Genomic DNA, 19,158 nt, shown 5'->3' with positions numbered 1-19,158 from the left:
AATTCTTTTGATAGATTACTGAATGGTGTACGTGTACCTTTTAGAGACAACATGAAACAGAAATCTTAAGGTATTTTTCTTCTGTACTGTGAAGTCTAAATGAATCCAACATTGTTAGCTGTGCTTGGTAATAAGGAGCAGCTGAAACAAGACATGACATTATTGGTTGTTTATTATTATTATTATTATTATTATTATTATTATTATTGATTAATATAATATTTTCCCCCACTTGTGAGCATATGTTGAAATTGTGAAAAATGCAAAAACATTTCACAGCAGGCAAAAGTTATTACATTTTAATGGCAAATTATAGATTAAGGAGAATTTGAATTATTGATACCGTTTAAATGTGCACATCATTATGTGTTTTTTGATTTAGCTTTTTCTATGTCATCTCCATTCAAGTATTAATGCTGTTTCCTTTACCAAATCATTCAGTTTTTCTACAGTATTTCTATATGTAAAATTAAAAAATTTTGAACACCCTGTATTAACGTTTTCAGTTGAATTTCAAGAAATAGGTTCAAGTTAAATACCCTTAAATTAGAAAATCACTAAAGTAAATGGAATAAAAATTTTATGACTTTTTTATATTATTTATATAATTCTTATTAGGCACTTTGTAACATTACAGCAATTCTAGTCACTTTACAGTAACTGCTCAACAAAACAAGTGTGCTTGCCTTTAATAAAGCCTGAATTTACAGTCTGAGCGTGGACAATGGCCAAATCCTTTTGCACAACGATTTGGGTATTTGATGAAACACTTATTTTATTTTCCTGTTTTAATTGCTAATCATGGGTAAAGTGTAATTATATGTATAAAAAAAAATACCATGAGAAACCAAAGTTATGCTGTACATTTTATAGACATCTAACATATTTGCCATTCATCACAGTGCTGACCTTGTTCAGTCTCTTAACACTTACTGGCATTGGCTTCTTTATGCTATAAGAAGAAAGACTGTACATGGCACACCACTGTTCCATTAGTAAATGTCTGGGGTCTCACTTTTACAATGAGCATTGTTAATAATAATAATAATAATAATAATAATATCGGGCGGCACAGTGGTGTAGTGGTTAGCGCTGTCGCCTCACAGCAAGAAGGTCCGGGTTCGAGCCCCGTGGCCGGAGAGGGCCTTTCTGTGTGGAGTTTGCATGTTCTCCCCGTGTCCGCGTGGGTTTCCTCCGGGTGCTCCGGTTTCCCCCACAGTCCAAAGACATGCAGGTTAGGTTAACTGGTGACTCTAAATTGACCGTAGGTGTGAATGAGTGTGAATGGTTGTCTGTGTCTATGTGTCAGCCCTGTGATGACCTGGCGACTTGTCCAGGGTGTACCCCGCCTTTCGCCCGTAGTCAGCTGGGATAGGCTCCAGCTTGCCTGCGACCCTGTAGAACAGGATAAAGTGGCTAGAGATAATGAGGTGAGATGAATAGTAATATCTTAACCAGTGATGGGAATAACGGCGTTAGAATAAACGGCGTTACTAACGGCGTTACTTTTTTTAGTAACGAGTAATCTAACTAATTACTTTTTACATCGTTATAACGCCGTTCCCGTTACTTACAATAAAATACTATGCGTTACTTTATTAAAGCTGTTTTCATCTGGCACGCTGCTCGTTCAGCCTTTCTTTACTCTGCTTTAGTGTGGGGCGGGGAGACACGAGACAACGGCACAGTAAGCCAATCAGAGTAGATTTGGACAACATATGTAGGTAGGCCACGCCTACTGCACTACTGCGCACGCTTTCAATCGGAAGAGCCAGCGATGGCGAGCGGTCAGCCCAGCACTGCGCTTTCACACTGGAAATACAGCCAGCACTTTTCACTACTTGAAATAAAAGGCAAGAGTGTTTACGTGCAATGCACATTATGTCGAGGAACAAAGCGTTTGTCCTCGTCAGTGGCCAGTAATTAGTAACATAATTTTAATAACTGCAAAAATATATTATATTTGATAGATGTCTTATCTCACATTGTCCCACAAAAATATTAATATAGTGTAGATAATGTTACTAACTGGTTCTGTTAAGTGTCCATTTCAGTCATTAAACACATTTAACATTCACTTTTATTATGATTACACTAATTGAATTTGATTTTTTTTTTTTTTTTTTTGGGGGGGGGAACAAAATGTAACGGAATAATTACTTTCCCTGGTAATTAGTTACTTTTATGACAAAGTAACTCCGTTACTAACTCAGTTACTTTTTGGGAAAAGTAACTAGTAACTATAACTAATTACTTTTTGAAAGTAACGTGCCCAACACTGATCTTAACACAGTCATGCGATGACCTGGCGACTTGTCCAGGGTGTACCCTGCCTCTTGCCCATAGTCAGCTGGGATAGGCTCCAGCTTGCCTGCGACCCTGTAGAACAGGATAAGCAGCTACAGATAATGGATGGATGGATATCTTAACACAGAGCACTTCCAGTAATCAAGCTTGCTGTCCACAGCTTTTGACATTCTGGACTGTCAGAATGGCAAAATGTTTTATTTCTACTCTATCATGCAGACTTATAGGGTCAAGAAAGAAAAACTTGTTCACTTTCAGTTTTATCCTGCTTATGGTTGTGGTGGATCCATAGGCTATCCTGGGAACACTGAGCATGAGGTGCAAACACACTCTGGCTGAGACACCAGTCATACACTCATTCACACCTAGGGGCAATTAATCATAGCCATTCCTGCTACCAGCATGTTTGTGAGAGGTGGAAAGAAACCAGAGAACCCAGAAGAAACCCTCATGCATAGGGGGAAAACATGCTCAGAAACTCCACACCGACAGCTCAGGATCAAATCAGGAACTGGAGCTGTGAGGCGGCAACATAACCCACTGAGCAACCATGCTGTCCCCTAAGGCACAGTATCCCAACCCTGTTCCTAGAGTACTCCCTGTCCTGCACATTTTAAACATTTTAATGTTTTAGCTGCTTCCAGAACATTTGATTAAGCTGATCAGCTAATTAACAGCCCTTCGTGAGTTGAAGTGGGTGTGTTAAAGGAGGGAAAACAGTAAAATGTGCAGGACAGGGGGGGCTCAAGGACCAGGGTTGGGAACCTGTGCCTTAAGGGAAAACTCTAGCCGAGAAAGTGTACACTGGTGCTTGTTCTTTACAGGTCCTTGACTCTCAACTCATATATCTTCCCTCTGCCAAAGCTTTCCAGGTCTGGGATTTGACTTATCAGCTTTATATGATCTTAAATGCTGTGCTCCATGTCAACCAGACCCCTACTTAATTGTGCTTGACCTCCAATTTTAGTTTAACCACTGTGAAATCATGTGTATGTACTGTGCTCAGTGATAAGGACCAGAACACATTTTGAGATTGGCCTTCTCTCTCTCACTTATCTATGGGATTTACTAGCTCTATCTGACTGCCTCTCTGTCCTGTGGAGCCATGTTACAATTACGAGCGATTTCACAGTCCATTTCCTTCCCTTTGTTTTGAAAACAAGCTCTGGCATTAGTTTGATAGCAGAATGTTTTTGAGGTGAAAAATTGCCTTTCGGCTCCAGAGATTAGCTTCACTCCTTTGGGTTGAAAATCCACGATCTCTGTGCCAAGTTTGCTTGACTGCTCACTCTACTTAGTGCTAAGCTTTCAAATGCTTCAAACTTGGGAGGTCCACAAAGGTGGCAAGATATTTTATGCTAATCTAGATATAGGCCTTTAATGCGCACAAATTACAGATGATTTCAGGCTTGTGAGCCTATTTATAGTTAAACTAGTCTGAGTTTGTGTTCAAAAAGGCAAAGTTTCCAAGCATCAAAAGAATAAAAAGCAGCTAATAATAAATAGGCATGCTTTCTGTGATGCCAAATAAATTTTCCCCAAATACCTAAGTTCAATTTGGTATATCAACAGTTTTTTTTCTTCTTCAGAATTTCCTAGATATACAAATCGGTGATAAATGAAAGAAGCATAAAAGTGTGTTAGGAAGGTATTGGGCCACCACAAGCCACCAGAACAGCCTCAGTGCACCTTGGTATTGATTCTGCAAGTCTCTGGAGCTGTACTCTGTGGATGTTCTTCCAAAACATATGCCCTCAGTTGGTGTTTGTGAAGATTGCAAGGGGGCACTGTCTAAACACTCCCACAGGTGTTCAATTGAGTAGAGTTGGGTTGGTGACAGTGAAGCTTCCTTACAGGATCAAGGTGATCAGACAGAAGAAAAGGGATGGGACTTGAGAACCGGTTACAGTTGAGAACCAGTTCCGCATTGTTTCTTTGATTCTTTTTATTGATGATGGCATGTTTTTTCTGACAGTTGTGCATTGAAAATTAATGTGACATGACAGATGCTGCTGGAAACATGCACTCATGGTGGCGATGAGGAAGCAGTCCAAAGTACAGTGCTGAGTGTAAATGAGTACACCCCCTTTGAAAAGTAACATTTTAAATAATATTTCAATGAACACAAACAGTTTCCAAAATGTTGACAAGACAAAGTTTAATATAACATCTGTTTAACTTATAATGTGAAAGTAAGGTTTCTTACTTATAAGTTATGTAATATAACTTAGATTACACATTTTTTCAGTTTTACTCAAATTAGGGTGGTGCAAAAATGAGTATACCCCCACAACAAAAACTACTACATCTGGTACTTTGTATGGCCTCCATGATTTTTAATGACGGCACCAAGTCTTCTAGGCATGGAATGAACAAGTTGGCGACATTTTGCAACATCAATCTTTTTCCATTCTTCAACAATGACCTCTTTTAGTGACTGGATGCTGGATGGAGAGTGATGCTCAACTTGTCTCTTCAGAATTCCCCATAGGTGTTCGACTGGGTTCAGATCAGGAGACATACTTGGCCACTGAATCACCTTCACCCTGTTCTTCAGAAATCCAACAGTGGCCTTAGATGTGTGTTTAGTCATGTTGGAAAAGTGCACAACGACCAAGGGCATGGAGTGATGGTAGCATCTTCTCTTTCAGTATAGAGCAATACATCTGTGAATTCATGATGCCATCAATGAAATGCAGCTCCCCGACACCAGCAGCACTCATGCAGCCCCACATAAGGACACTGCCACCACCACGTTTCACTGTAGGCACCATGTAGTTTTCTTTGTATTCCTCACCTTTGTGACGCCATACAGTTTTAAAGCCATCAGTTCCAAAAACATTTATCTTGGTCTTATTACTCCAGAGTATAGAGTCCCAGTAGTCTTCATCTTTGTCAGCATGGGCCCTGGCAAACTCTAGGCGGGCTTTTTTGTGCCTGGGCTTTAGGAGAGCTTCTTTTGTGGACAGCGTCCATGCATGCCATTACCCTGCAGTGTACGCCGTATTGTGTCACAGGAAATAGTCACCCCAGTTTGGCTTTCTACTTCTTTAGATAACTGCAATAAACTTGCATGCCGATTTTCTTCAACCCTTCTCATCAGAAGACGCTCCTGTCGAGGTGTTAACTTCCGTGGACGACCTGGACGTCTCTGTGAGATGGTTGCAGTTCTATCTTTCTTAAATTTTTGTGCTACTTTTGCTACAGTATTCTGACTGATAAGTAAAGCTTTGCTGATCTTCTTGTATCCTTCACCTTTGTGGTGTAAATAAATTATTTTCTTTGGGGAATTCTGAAGAGACAAGTTGAGCATCACTCTCCATCCAGCATCCAGTCACTAAAAGAGGTCATTGTTGAAGAATGGAAAAAGATTGATGTTGCAAAATGTTGCCAACTTGTTCATTCCATGCCTAGAAGACTTGGTGCTGTTATTAAAAATCATGGAGGCCATACAAAGTACTAGATGTAGTAGTTTTTGTTGTGGGGTGTACTCATTTTTGCACCACCCTAATTTGAGTAAAACTGAAAAATGTGTAATCTAAGTTTATATTATTAACCTTACTTTCACGTTATAAGTTAAACAGATGTTATATTAAACTTTGTCTTGTCATCATTTTGGAAATTGTTTGTGTTCATTGAGATATTGTTTAAAATGTTACTTTTCAAAGGGGGTGTACTCATTTACGCTGAGCACTGTATGGTTTCATTTCACGAAGACAGATGACAACAATGCTATAATAATAATAATTTCAGGTAAGAGTGGAAACACCAGCAATATGTTGAAATATCTTTTGATGCAACATGTACTACAAGTCCAGGAATGGCATGTATTTGACTCTCTGCAAGGGTGCCACTGCTTCCCAGCCAAGCAGCATGTCCATTACCGAAGGTAAATATCTCATCTCATCTCATTATCTCTAGCCGCTTCATCCTTCTACAGGGTCGCAGGCAAGCTGGAGCCTATCCCAGCTGACTACGGGCGAAAGGCGGGGTACACCCTGGACAAGTCGCCAGGTCATCACAGGGCTGACACATAGACACAGACAACCATTCACACTCACATTCACACCTACGGTCAATTTTAGAGTCACCAGTTAACCTAACCTGCATGTCTTTGGACTGTGGGGGAAACCGGAGCACCCGGAGGAAACCCACGCGGACACGGGGAGAACATGCAAACTCCACACAGAAAGGCCCTCGCCGGACCCGGGGTTCGAACCCAGGACCTTCTTGCTGTGAGGCGACAGCGCTAACCACTACACCACCGTGCCGCCCGAAGGTAAATATCCCATGTTATAATAACATTAGCGCCATGCAGGCAGGCTTAGCAGATTTTTTCATTGAATAAGAAAACCAAAGGAAAATGAATGCTGTACAAATATTCTCTCCTTTCATCCATCCATTACCACTTATCCTGTGCAGGGTCACAGGTAAGCTGGAGCCTATCCCAGCTGACTATGGGCAAGAGGCAGGGTACACCCTGGACAAGTCATCACAGGGCTGACACATACAACCATTCACACCTATGTTCAATTTAGAGCCACCAATTAGCCTAACCTGCATGTCTTTGGGGGAAAAACAGAGCACCCAGAGGAAACCCACACAACCATAGGGAGAACATGCAAACTCCACATAGAAAGGCCCCCCATCAGCCACAGGGCTTGAACCCAGAACCTTCTTGCTGTGAGGCAACAGCGCTAACCACTACACCATCCTCATTTCATCCATTTTAGATGATAACAGACAGCACCTAGCCATCAGTTCCCAGCAAGCAAAACCCTTTAATGCTTATTTTAACATGTTCATATGTAATTAGGCAGACATTCTGAACTGTGTTAAACACCTACATTGATGCTGAAAACCTGTGTAGCCCTTCTTTTTTTTTCCACAGACAAAACTGACCAGGACTGAGTAAGGGAACCAATGAAGAATTGGACTGATAAGCAGACTACATAATGGCATGGGTATAAATAAAATCTTATTAAGTCCCATCCCTACAGAATAACTTTGTGTTGATTTGCACTGAGCCTTCCATCTAAGGGGAAAATTGAATCCAAATCAGGGAAAGCCTTGGCCTAAATGTTAGAGAAGTAGCTTTGGAACCAAAAGGTTGCTGGTCTGATTATGCAGGAATGGCTGAAGTCCTCTTAAGCAAGGCACCTAACCCCCAACTGCTCCCCAGGCTGCTCTGGGTATGTTGTATGTCGCTCTGGATAAGAGTGTCTGCTAAATGCTATTAATGTAAATCATGCGAGCAAAATAAATACTGCCCACAGCATAGTCAAGTTCCTGGTTTCTTGTCATGTGTATATTTTTGGCCATATAGGCAAGAGTGCCATCTACAGCAGGATGCATTTATAACCCACAGTCTAGAGCAGGTTTTCAGATGTGCCTTCGTTATACTGTTTTCATGATGGCCTATGTATAGATGTATTCTTATAAATTAACTTTTTTTAAATGTAGTTTATACAATATTCTTAGAAATTTGTCAGAAATACCAATGGGAGGAACTTCTCAGTCAGGTGGTTGGGATGGTAAATGCAGGCTACTGTAGGTGGCGCTCTTGGTTAAGTCTTGTTCTAATGGTGAGCGTGTGTGTGAAAGAGAGAGAGAATTTAAGTGGGTCTGTAAAACCCCATAACAAATATAGCATGCCTGTAGGTAATACGGTGGCGTTTGGTGAATTCCCTGCAAAAACATTTTTCCTTCATGTTATGTTCCTCTTGTCCATACTGAATGTGTTTTGAAGATCTTGTGTATTGTGGTATCTGATATTATAGGTGTTTTCACAATTTGCATGTGTTTATATGACCATGCTTGCCTGTTCAGTTTTTTTTTTTGGTCTTTTTTTTCTGGATAGTGTCTGCTTTGCGCGCGTGTGTGTGTGGGGTGTGTGTGTGTGTGTGTGTGTAAATATATAACTGATGTTGATTAATTTCCACAATTCCCATGGTGCTTTATTCACCTTAAATCACATCAATTTGTCAGCAATTACAATTCTTTTAATTGATTGAATTCATTAAATTAATTATTTTATTAACCAAGCCATTGAATCTTTTATTCATTTATTATTACAGTCATCTGTTGTCACTTACATATAGCAGCAATGACAAAACACTGACACTACAGACTCCTTCCAAATACTGCATTTTAATAAACACATGTTTACACATAACAGTATAACAAATTAAACATTATAACACGTTTATTAGTTGTTAACTGGGGTAGTAACCTGAATAAAAATTATCACACTTACTGTTTTCAATTAAACTATAATTTCTATTGTTGATACTAAGCATGATCTAAGCGTGTCAAGCTACCTACACATTATTCTCAGCGTTTTTACTCACAGTAAATGATGGGAGGACAAGGCTACATAATTGTTCAGGGGAGTGCACAGCTGATTGACAAAGAGCACAATAGCTCTGATAGGGTGGGGAAGAAGGCGAGCAATGTTGCTGTGCCACTCTCCATACACACCTGCCAACATCACCGGTGGCTCATTCGTTTTTTTGCTCAGCCGTGCAGAAAGCCAAACCTTTGTGCAGATGAGAAAATGCACACACAAATGCATTCACAATCACACACAGTTTTTCTCTTCACTAAGCTTTAAAGAAATGTGTTTACTCAAAATGGAAATGTGCTGATTAAATTTCTGTACATCTGTTGATGGGAATTTGTCACACTGGGTTAAAGGAAAGCCTCTTTGTGATGACTCATGTTGATATTATCTCTCTCTATTTTTAGTCTCTGAAAAAAAAAAAGACTTTGTGCCTCTGTTGGATAAAAAGGCTAATGCTTTAGTTGATTCACAAGTCAATAAAAGAAATTTAAGACCACAATTATCTTTTGGGAAAATATATTATCAATATTCTATAGAACACCACGACTCTCAATTAAAATCCGTGTGTTGCTCAACCTCAATGTTGGCTGAATGAAATTGCTTGGTTTATCTGGTACTGTGCATCACTGATGTAGGCAAGATCTGAATGACTGTTTGTCCTAATGGGTCATAATTAATTATTTACTGCTTTAGTGTCCAAGGTGTTCCTTCGGGACCAGCCCTAGGACCCATCCTATTCCAAATATAGGAAGTAAAGCTTGGGTTACTATGCAGATGATTCTCTAATATATACTGGTGGAAAGATAAATTTAAGCCCACCATTAATGCTTTCAACAGTTTTCTCCAAGTCATGGATGCAAAGTCGTGGTAGCTCAGTGGTTAAGGAATTGAACTACTGATTGGAAGGTCATAAGTTCCCACCATCCAGCCGCCACTCTTGGGTGCTTGAGCAAACCCCTCAACTACTCTGTTATAGGGTTTGGATAAAAGTGTCAACCAAATAAGGTAACTGTAAACACTATGTTTTTTAAAGTACTTTTCTTAAAGATAAGAGTGAATTTAAGCTACTTTACTCTCCCCACTGATGGCACCCAGATATTCCCTTGGTTAAGTATGTAATCATGGATATCAATATCTTTGATAGTCATATGACATTTTATGTACATATTATGGTCAACCTAGACTTTAAAATCCATGTTCTTTTTAAGATTAAATACCTTCAGGGTAATTAATTTGAGTGTGGACATTAGCTAAAGTGAGAATACAGTTAGACAAGTCAAGTGAAATAGGCTGCTGTCACTAAAATAGTTTTCCTGTTCCTTTAAGAAACTAAAGGAGCTAAAGACCTGATTGAAAAATCTGAATTTGTATTAAACCAGTGACAGACCAGTGAAGTGCATCATTAAATATAAAAGCCTACCAGATTTCAATATGTAAATACTGACTGGGCAACACCTGTTAACCAAGGCAAGGGGTTGGGCACTTATAGGGTTGGGGATATTTCCAATTTGCATATTAGAACAATTTCTATTGAAAATGAATCTAAAATTTAAAAGTAGGTCTTAACTAGCCAACTTAGAAGAACCTCTTAAATGAAAAAGGCATGTTAATGTCACACCGGTTCTGTGCAGTATCTCTCCCAGCCACTAGAGGGCAAAGTCTCCTGAATATTAAGCAACACTGCCTTGGTGGTGGGTTTCCTGATTTTACTTCCTGTTTCCAAGAGTATCTAAACCCTCTCTGTGTCCGAAATCACTCACTACTCACTATAAGTGGACTATATAGTGAGTTCACCATTTTGTAGTGCTGTCCGAATGTATAGTGAGAATTATTACACGCTATATAGTGCACTCAAAGTATCCCACAATGCATCATGAAAAGTATTGTACAACCAATGGTCACTAACCAAGCAATATACTGTATACCATCATGCATTGCGGTCATGCCAAAAAAAAAAAGTGTGTTGGGGTGAATGGACGGAGGAAGAAACACATTATAAACCGACATTCAAGTACAATTAAAAATAGTAAGAGAATAGAAAATAAGCTACAATAGAATAAGACAAAATACAAGAATAAAAGCTACAGTGCAGATTGAGGAATTAATCAAAAGCCTCAAATTTTATTTAATAAAAGGCAGTGGCAAAGAAGAAGGTATTCAGCCTTGATTTAAAAGAACTGAAAGATGCAGCAGACACAACGTACTTTGTATTTATTAATGTGGGAAATACGCTCAGTATAATATGTATTTATCACAAAAATACATGCAGGTATTTATTATTTTGAAAACCCATCCGACTGATCTGGCACGTTTTAATTGTGCAACAGTAATGACGTAAATAACAGCACAACGGAGTAGTGGCCGAAATCTTTTTTTTTTTTCATTTTACCAATGAGCTCACTATATAGTCCTCTATATAGTAATTCTCTGTAATAGTGAGTAGGCAGTAGTGAACGAGTGAGTGATTTCGGACACAAGACCTGTTTGCCTTGCTAAACTTAGAGCATGGGGTCCATGTGTACCCTTTAGATGTAAGAGGCCTTGTGAGTTCTTCTGACTGATCCCCTTTATGATGGCCATAGTGTCTTCCAATATGACTCTGCCTCCATTCATACACCACAAGAGTTCAGTTAATGGTGCAGTGAAGCTGAAACTGATGTAAATCATATGCTATGTCCTTCACAGTCACCAATTCTCAACCCAGCTGAACACTTATGAGAGATTTTGGAGGGATGTGTTAGACAACACATCATACCACTATCATCAAAGCACCAACTAACCGAAGATCTGGTGAAAGGACAATGTTAATCTCTCCAGTAAAGCTCCAGAGACTTGTAGAATTTCTTCCAAAATGAAGCTGTTCTGGTGGCTAGTAGTGGTCAAACACTTTACCAAGAAAACTTGTGTTATGTTTTTCCCTTTAACTTGTCACCTGTATTTAATTTAGGTTTAAAGAGTATGAGTTGGCGGCACGGTGGCGTAGTGGTTAGCGCTGTCGCCTCACAGCAAGAAGGTCCGGGTTCAAGCCCCGTGGCCGGCGAGGGCCTTTCTGTGTGGAGTTTGCATGTTCTCCCCGTGTCCGCGTGAGTTTCCTCCGGGTGCTCCGGTTTCCCCCACAGTCCAAAGACATGCAGGTTAGGTTAACTGGTGACTCTAAATTGACCGTGGGTGTGAATGGTTGTCTGTGTCTATGTGTCAGCCCTGTGATGACCTGGCGACTTGTCCAGGGTGTACCCCGCCTTTCGCCCGTAGTCAGCTGGGATAGGCTCCAGCTTGCCTGCGACCCTGTAGAAGGATAAAGCGGCTAGAGATAATGAGATGAGATGAGTATGAGTTGGCGGCACGGTGGCATAGTGGTTAGCACTGTCGCCTCACAGCAAGAAGGTCCGGGTTCGAGCCCCGTGGCCGGCGAGGGCCTTTCTGTGTGGAGTTTGCATGTTCTCCCCGTGTCCGCGTGGGTTTCCTCCGGGTGCTCCGGTTTCCCCCACAGTCCAAAGACATGCAGGTTAGGTTAACTGGTGACTCTAAATTGACCGTAGGTGTGAATGTGAGTGTGAATGGTTGTCTGTGTCTATGTGTCAGCCCTGTGATGACCTGGCGACTTGTCCAGGGTGTATCCCGCCTTTCGCCCATAGTCAGCTGGGATAGGCTCCAGCTTGCCTGCGACCCTGTAGAACAGGATAAAGCGGCTAGAGATAATGAGAGAGAGTATGAGTTGCTTAGCAATCATGCTAATGATGACTTTTAGCTGAATATTGACAGTGATATGTCTGATGTAGAGATTTCACGGTAAACCCAGATAAATCAAAATCCACTGCCTGATTTCACATTACAATCAGAATAAAATAAGATGAGACATTGCTTCTTTCCTATTACCTGGAAAGAAAAATGAAAATGCTAACATGTCAGCTCCATTTTCATTTAGTTGTTTATTAATTACAAAGATATGCATACTTTACAGCGGTTCTACACACTCTGTGAATCGCTAATTTAATTGATTGTAAATTAAAATACAAATTGTGTTATGTATAAACTATGCTGACAATTTGCTGAGAAAATGGTTGACAAGTGAGCATTTAGGTGCTTTTTTCATCTACAAAATCAGCAACACTTCAGCAACAATTTCATTGTATTATTCATGACACTGTGGTTTGGGATTTCATTTGAGTTTATAGCACAGACCGCTACCACATCAGCTAATCACTGTCAACATTCATGTATTAGACGTTTCATTATCTGTAGCAATGAGGTCAACTCCACCCTTACAAATAAAATAAAACTAGTAATTAATAATAAAATAAAACTAGCAATATATACTCACTGGCCACTTTAATAGGAACATGCTCTTGATTCTGAGATTCCTGTTCTTGGCTGGCAGGAGTGGAACCCAATGCGGTCTTCTGCTGTTGCATGCTGAGATACTCTTCTGCTCACCATGGTTGTACAGAGTGATTATAGGAGTTGCTACTGTATATCTTTCCTGGTAGCTCTGACCATTTTCCTCTGACCTCTCTTATCAACAAGAAAATTTCCACCCACAGAACTCGATGTTTTTGTTTTTTTCGCACTATTCGGTGTAAATTCTAGAGACTATTGTGTGTGAAAACCCCAGGAGATCAGCAGTTTCTGAAATACTCAAACCAGTCAGCAGCAACCATGCCACAGTGAAAATCACAGAGATCACAATTTTCCCCATTCTGATGTTTGAAGTGAACATTAACTGAAACTCTTGATTTGTATCTGCATGAGTTTATGCATCGTGCTGCTGTCAAGGAATTGGCTGATTAGATAACTGCATAAAACATGGTCGATGGGTATACCTAATAAAGTGGCCAGTGAGTGTAATAAAAACTAATTCCTTCATAAAAGTTCCTTGCAACAGTTTTGTGAATTGGTCTTAAGAAGAAACATTGAGTTAGGAACCTTTAGTGTCAATTAGGATTCTTATGAATGTGGCCCAAGATTTCTTGATAGGGTAAAAGTGTAAGCACTTCAGTGTTGTTTAACTAAAACTTTTTCTTGTCCCTCCACATCAGACAATGTAGAATTTTAAGATTGTCAAAATGCAAGTTTTTTTAAGATTACAGTATTACAAATATATATTTCATCATCCTTTAAATTAGACCTTTTTATTTAATTGCCTAATGTTGAAAGCTTTGATGACTAATTCACAAGTTTATAAAAACCATATTGCATCAGATTGGTTTTTTTTTTCTCCTCTGTGGCTTCCTGTTTATTCGTATATTGCAGTAAACATTCTCATTTGTGACGAGTCATGGAATCCACAGCCACATTAATTAATTAATGCTTCTTTTGCGATTTTCTCGGATTCGTTTCGGCCGACATGTGTCCGTGGATTCCATGACTCATCACATTTTTGAGAGTTGCTGCCTGCCCTTGTGACCTTGTCAAGTCCTACAGTCAAGCCCGCTCAGTACAATTAGCTGGTTCCCCAATTCTCCTGCAGCATGGCTAAGACAATCTTCTCAAGATATGGAATAATCTGCTAGAAATGAGCCAGAAATGTATCAAGTCTTATCAGTTTTAAGATGGTAATTATTGTTTTTTTTCAGAGCAAATCTTTAATGATGTTGTATTATTATCTACAAAGGTGTGCACTGTCTTTTTAAAGGTATTATTAAAAGTTATTATTATTATTATTATTATTGGGCAGGAGCACCCATGGTGCAGCAGGAAGCATTTTTGCCTCACAGCTCCAGGGTCCCAGATTCCCAGAAGCCATTCTGAGTTTCTCATTTTCATCCCATCTCCATGTGGGTTTCATTCGGATTCTACAGTTTCCTTCCACCTCCAAAAAACATGCATTTAGGTGAGCGTCCCTAGGATTGAATGTGTGTGTGTGTGTGTGTGTGTGTGTGTGTGTTCCCTGCAATGAACAGGTACCCTGTCCCAGGGTGCTTGTGCCCAGTGGTCCCAGGATGGGCTCCATAATCCTGACCAGGATAAAGCAATTACTGATGATGATTGAATAAACAAATTAATTATTATACTTGTTAAATCTTCACCCACAGTTAACAATAAGACATCCTAAAATTCTTCTGTTCTGGAGCCACCCTCCTTGCAGGATTTAGTCATGAATATAATCTAAGATGCTTGATATTCCTGAACACTTTGATAAACCGGATTAGGTGTATTGGGGTGGAAGGGAACTCATTGGTTAGGTAGATGAGCAAGAGCTGTGTGGAAATAAATAGTAAAGAGAGCAGCATGTGTATTTGTGGATTGTCCCTTTTTTTCTTTTTGCACCAATGAAGTTCACATCTGACCTAGAACACTGCCAGCAAATGACTAAGCTAGCATATAAATCTGTTTCACACAATGCACATTCGACTGCATCATGATGCACTGTGCAAAAGAACAGAAACAACAGCAGGGGGGACAGTGCTTTCCCTCAGCACAGTATGAAACAATGCAGTCTTTTGTTCCTGAGTGTATCATGTTGGTAAATCCCATCATCTTGTCTTCAAAGCACATGAGCAGGTGTGTGGTTTTTTTTTTTATGAAACAGATCCTGCTTTATGCACTCTCCCAAGAGCTGGGAAGTGAGGTTCCCTAGAAGCAGTTGTCCTGGAAGATCTTCCCCACATCAGGTGTTTTTAGATGTGTGCTAGCAACCTGTAATGTGTCATCACTAGTCTTTGTATTGTACATAGGCTGTTAAATATTTACTTTGATGACAAGGCAATCTCAAATAGCATATACCATTTACAGTTTTAAAGCTGCAGTATATCTTTAACATTAGTATATGTTATACAATTTGTACAGTTTTGCTTAGTTATAGTTCATTATTGTACCAAGCTCATCTTACATAATGTTTCTTTTGTCTTGTATAGTCAATGTATTTGTTGTATTTTAAATTGAGAAACACAATTGAATTTATCTACCTTCCTTTGTCTCAGCTTAATAGGTTAGCATTTGCCAGATTGACAGGATTAGTTAGGAAATATAGCCTTATGCAATAATTCTGATTCTTTGTTTCAGATACAGCTGGTTTTTGCCCATATCAGATAGTTTTAGATGTTCATTAGCAGCTTATAATTACAATTCCAATTCCATTAATTTCCGACACTGTGTAGAACATAAATAAAAAATGAATGTGAAGATTCACAAATCATGGAAACCCTATATTTCATTGAAAATAGTATAAAGACAACATATCAAATGTTGAAACTGAGAAATTGTATTGTTTTTTGAAAAATATGTGCTCATTTTGAATTTGATGTCAGCAACATGTTTCAAAAAAGTTGGGACAGGGGTAACAAAAGACTGAAAAAGTTGTGTAAATTTGGTTAATGGGCAACAGGTCAGTAACATGACTGGCTACAGAAAGAGCATCCCAGAGAGGCTGAGTCTTTCAGAAGTAAAGATGGGGAGGGGTTCAACGCTCTGTGAAAGCCTGCGTGGGCAAACAGTGCAACAATTTAAGAATAGCGTTCCTCAATGTAAAATTCAAAAGAATTTGGGGATCACATCATCTATGGTACATAATATTATTAAAAGATTCAGAGAATCTGGAGAAATCTCTGTATGCAAGAGACAAGGCTGAAAACTGACATTAGATGCCTATGATCTTCAGGCCCTTAGGCAACAGTGCATTAAAAGCAGACATGTGTCTGTAGTGGAAATCACTGTATGGGCTCAGGAACACTTCAGAAAACCATCATCTGTGAAAACAGTTCATTGCTGGATCCACAAATGCAAGTTAAAACCATAGATAAACAATCTCCAGAAAGACTGCCACCTTCTCTGGGCCTGAGCTCTTTTATGATAGACTGAGGCGAAGTGGAAAATTGTCCTGAGGTCTGATGAGTCTCATCATCATCTCATTATCTCTAGCTGCTTTATCCTGTTCTACAGGGTCACAGGCAAGCTGGAGCCTATCCCAGCTGACCACGGGCGAAAGGCAGGGTACACCCTGGACAAGTTGCCAGGTCATCACAGGGCTGACACATAGACACAAACAACCATTCACACTCACATTCACACCTACGGTCAATTTAGAGTCACCAGTTAACCTAACCTGCATGTCTTTGGACTGTGGGGGAAACCAGAGTGCCCGGAGGAAACCCACGTGGACACGGGGAGAACATGCAAACTCCGCACAGAAAGGCCCTCGCCGGCCACGGGGCTCGAACCCGGACCTTCTTGCTGTGAGGCGACAGCGCTAACCACTACACCACCGTGCCGCCCGTCTGATGAATCAAAAGTAGAAATTCTTTTGGAAATCATGGACACCACATCCTCCAGGCTAAAGAGGAGAGGGACCATCCGGCTTGTTATCAGTGCACAGTTCAAAAGACAGCATCTGTGATGGTATGAGAGTGCACTGAAATGAATCTGTACAATTATTATAGGTTTAGCAATACTTTAAAAATACAAACTGCATTTATAACTATGTTTGTGAAAAGAGGCATCCATTTTCTATGCATCCTTTTAGCCATTACTGTCGGAGAATGTTAGATCATGTTCCCAGAGTCTCTCGATCATGGATTCTGGAGTCCATTTGTGTAGCTGTAGAAGTGCATGTTGTTTTGCCAAACTAGGCCTTACACTCCAGTGACTTTATTCCCCAGGCTGTGACTGTTTTCATATGTAGCAGTCTAAAAATAAAGCCACATTAGATGCCTTCACCCATGAATTGTGCTTCACCTTAACTTCCCCAAGCCTGCTGGAAGCGAGCCATGTATAGAATTGGGTCATGCTGTTACCACACTGAAAAGAGCGAAGTGCTCTTGTATGAGCCTCTTTTCTATTTTTAGAGACACATAAAGTATACAAAACCTTGCCTCATAGGATTTGTCCTTTTTTTTTTTTTTTGTATGTTTTAAGGTTGTTCAAACAAAATAGTGTTAGCTTGTGCCTTTTGTGCTCAGCCAGTGTGATTGCAAAGCTGTAATGAATGCAGTGTGTGGGAACTCTCTGGGAGATCCTTTAGGTCACAGGGTAAAGCCCCGTTTTGTGGAATGTGGGTCTCAAGAGAGTTTATGATGTTTGCTGAACTCTCAGTTCCTTTGATTGGAATTGTTCAACTGATCAGACAGATAAACGAGTAGCAACTGTAAGAATGTGCAGCGGATTGCCCTGAACTCTGCAAACACATTGAGGTCAGTTGTTACATAAGTACACACTGCAGTGCTTTAAAAACAGACATATTTGCTTTCTTTTGAATGGCCTCCTGGGAATGCTTGCTGTTCTGGCCTACATTGTGCCATTGTACATCCTCGTCTGAAATCTGTTCTAGTGGCTTTTTCATCTTAACTGAGTCATGAATCTATGCTGGACTCATTAGTGCACATGACAGCCTTTTTCATGCCTTGTCTGAAAGTCTTGTAGGGTTTTCTCAGGACAGCTGCAAAAAGCTAAGTGCGTCTGACACAAAGGATTAGAATTTGAAGACTCTATTTGTGGGGAAAAACAAGGTTGTGTAAATCAGTCTTGTACTATAAAATAGCATCCATAAAATTGATGGTAATGTTTACATTTCTAAATCTGTTCTCATGACCAGTAAGATAGTTTGTATTCAAATTTTGTCAATTCTTTTGCCATCATGTAAGCCACAGTCCTACAACATCACACACTCATCTCAAACAGTGTTGTTTCTGACACTATATGACACACTGTTGTTGAGAAAAATGGAAAAAAAAGTTTTCAAACTACAGAAGGATTAGATTCAGTTATGATGCATAGTTTAAATTTTGGATGATTATGTAGCTCCAGTTTGATTTGCATTTTTATTATAAAATGTATTTATTTGTTCATGCATCCTCAGTAACCCCTTCATCTTGGTCAGGGTTGAATGCTATTTTATACTGAATGCTATTTTAAATTTAATATATTATTACTGAGCCTTTTGCATCAAGTTTGTGAAGCACTTCCTGAAGACTAATGAAAGAATGAGACACATTATTATTATTATTATCATTATTATTATTATTATTGCATAGGCATAGCCTAGTATTGGTTTATACCACATAAAAATAGCACATGTGCAGTATTTTTCATGGCAACCTCATTTTTGCTGAAAATTATTATTATCAGCATCAGAGCTGTTTACCCAAATTGCTTTCTAAAAATGGATTTTTGTATGGGAAACAATATTCGGCTGTACAGTCTTAGCTGGTATAGCAGTATTTTGGGAACTTGTTTTAGATGTGCACACATCATGAAGGATTCAAGCCAGTTCTCTGAACATTCTCAGCTGTGGTCTTGGCAGAGTTTTATTATTATTATTATTATTATTATTATTATTATTATTATTGCTCCCTGCCTGGTATTCAACTGGGTGCAACTGGCTCCCAGAAGGTATTGCAGTGCCAGATTTAGCCTGCTGTTTACTGCCTTCTTTGTACTTATGGAATTTTTTTGAGAACTCCTTACCAAGGGTTGGCATAACATAATTCATGACTGGTTTTCAAACACTGAAATGTTTGCACAACTTGGTTAGCATGGTCGCCTCACAGCAAGGGGGTTCTGGGCTCGGGCCCAGC

The sequence above is a fragment of the Neoarius graeffei genome, chromosome 2, assembly GCF_027579695.1.
Source record: "Neoarius graeffei isolate fNeoGra1 chromosome 2, fNeoGra1.pri, whole genome shotgun sequence".
In the NCBI taxonomy this organism is placed as follows: domain Eukaryota; kingdom Metazoa; phylum Chordata; class Actinopteri; order Siluriformes; family Ariidae; genus Neoarius; species Neoarius graeffei.
Note: the sequence above shows the minus strand (reverse complement) of the source record.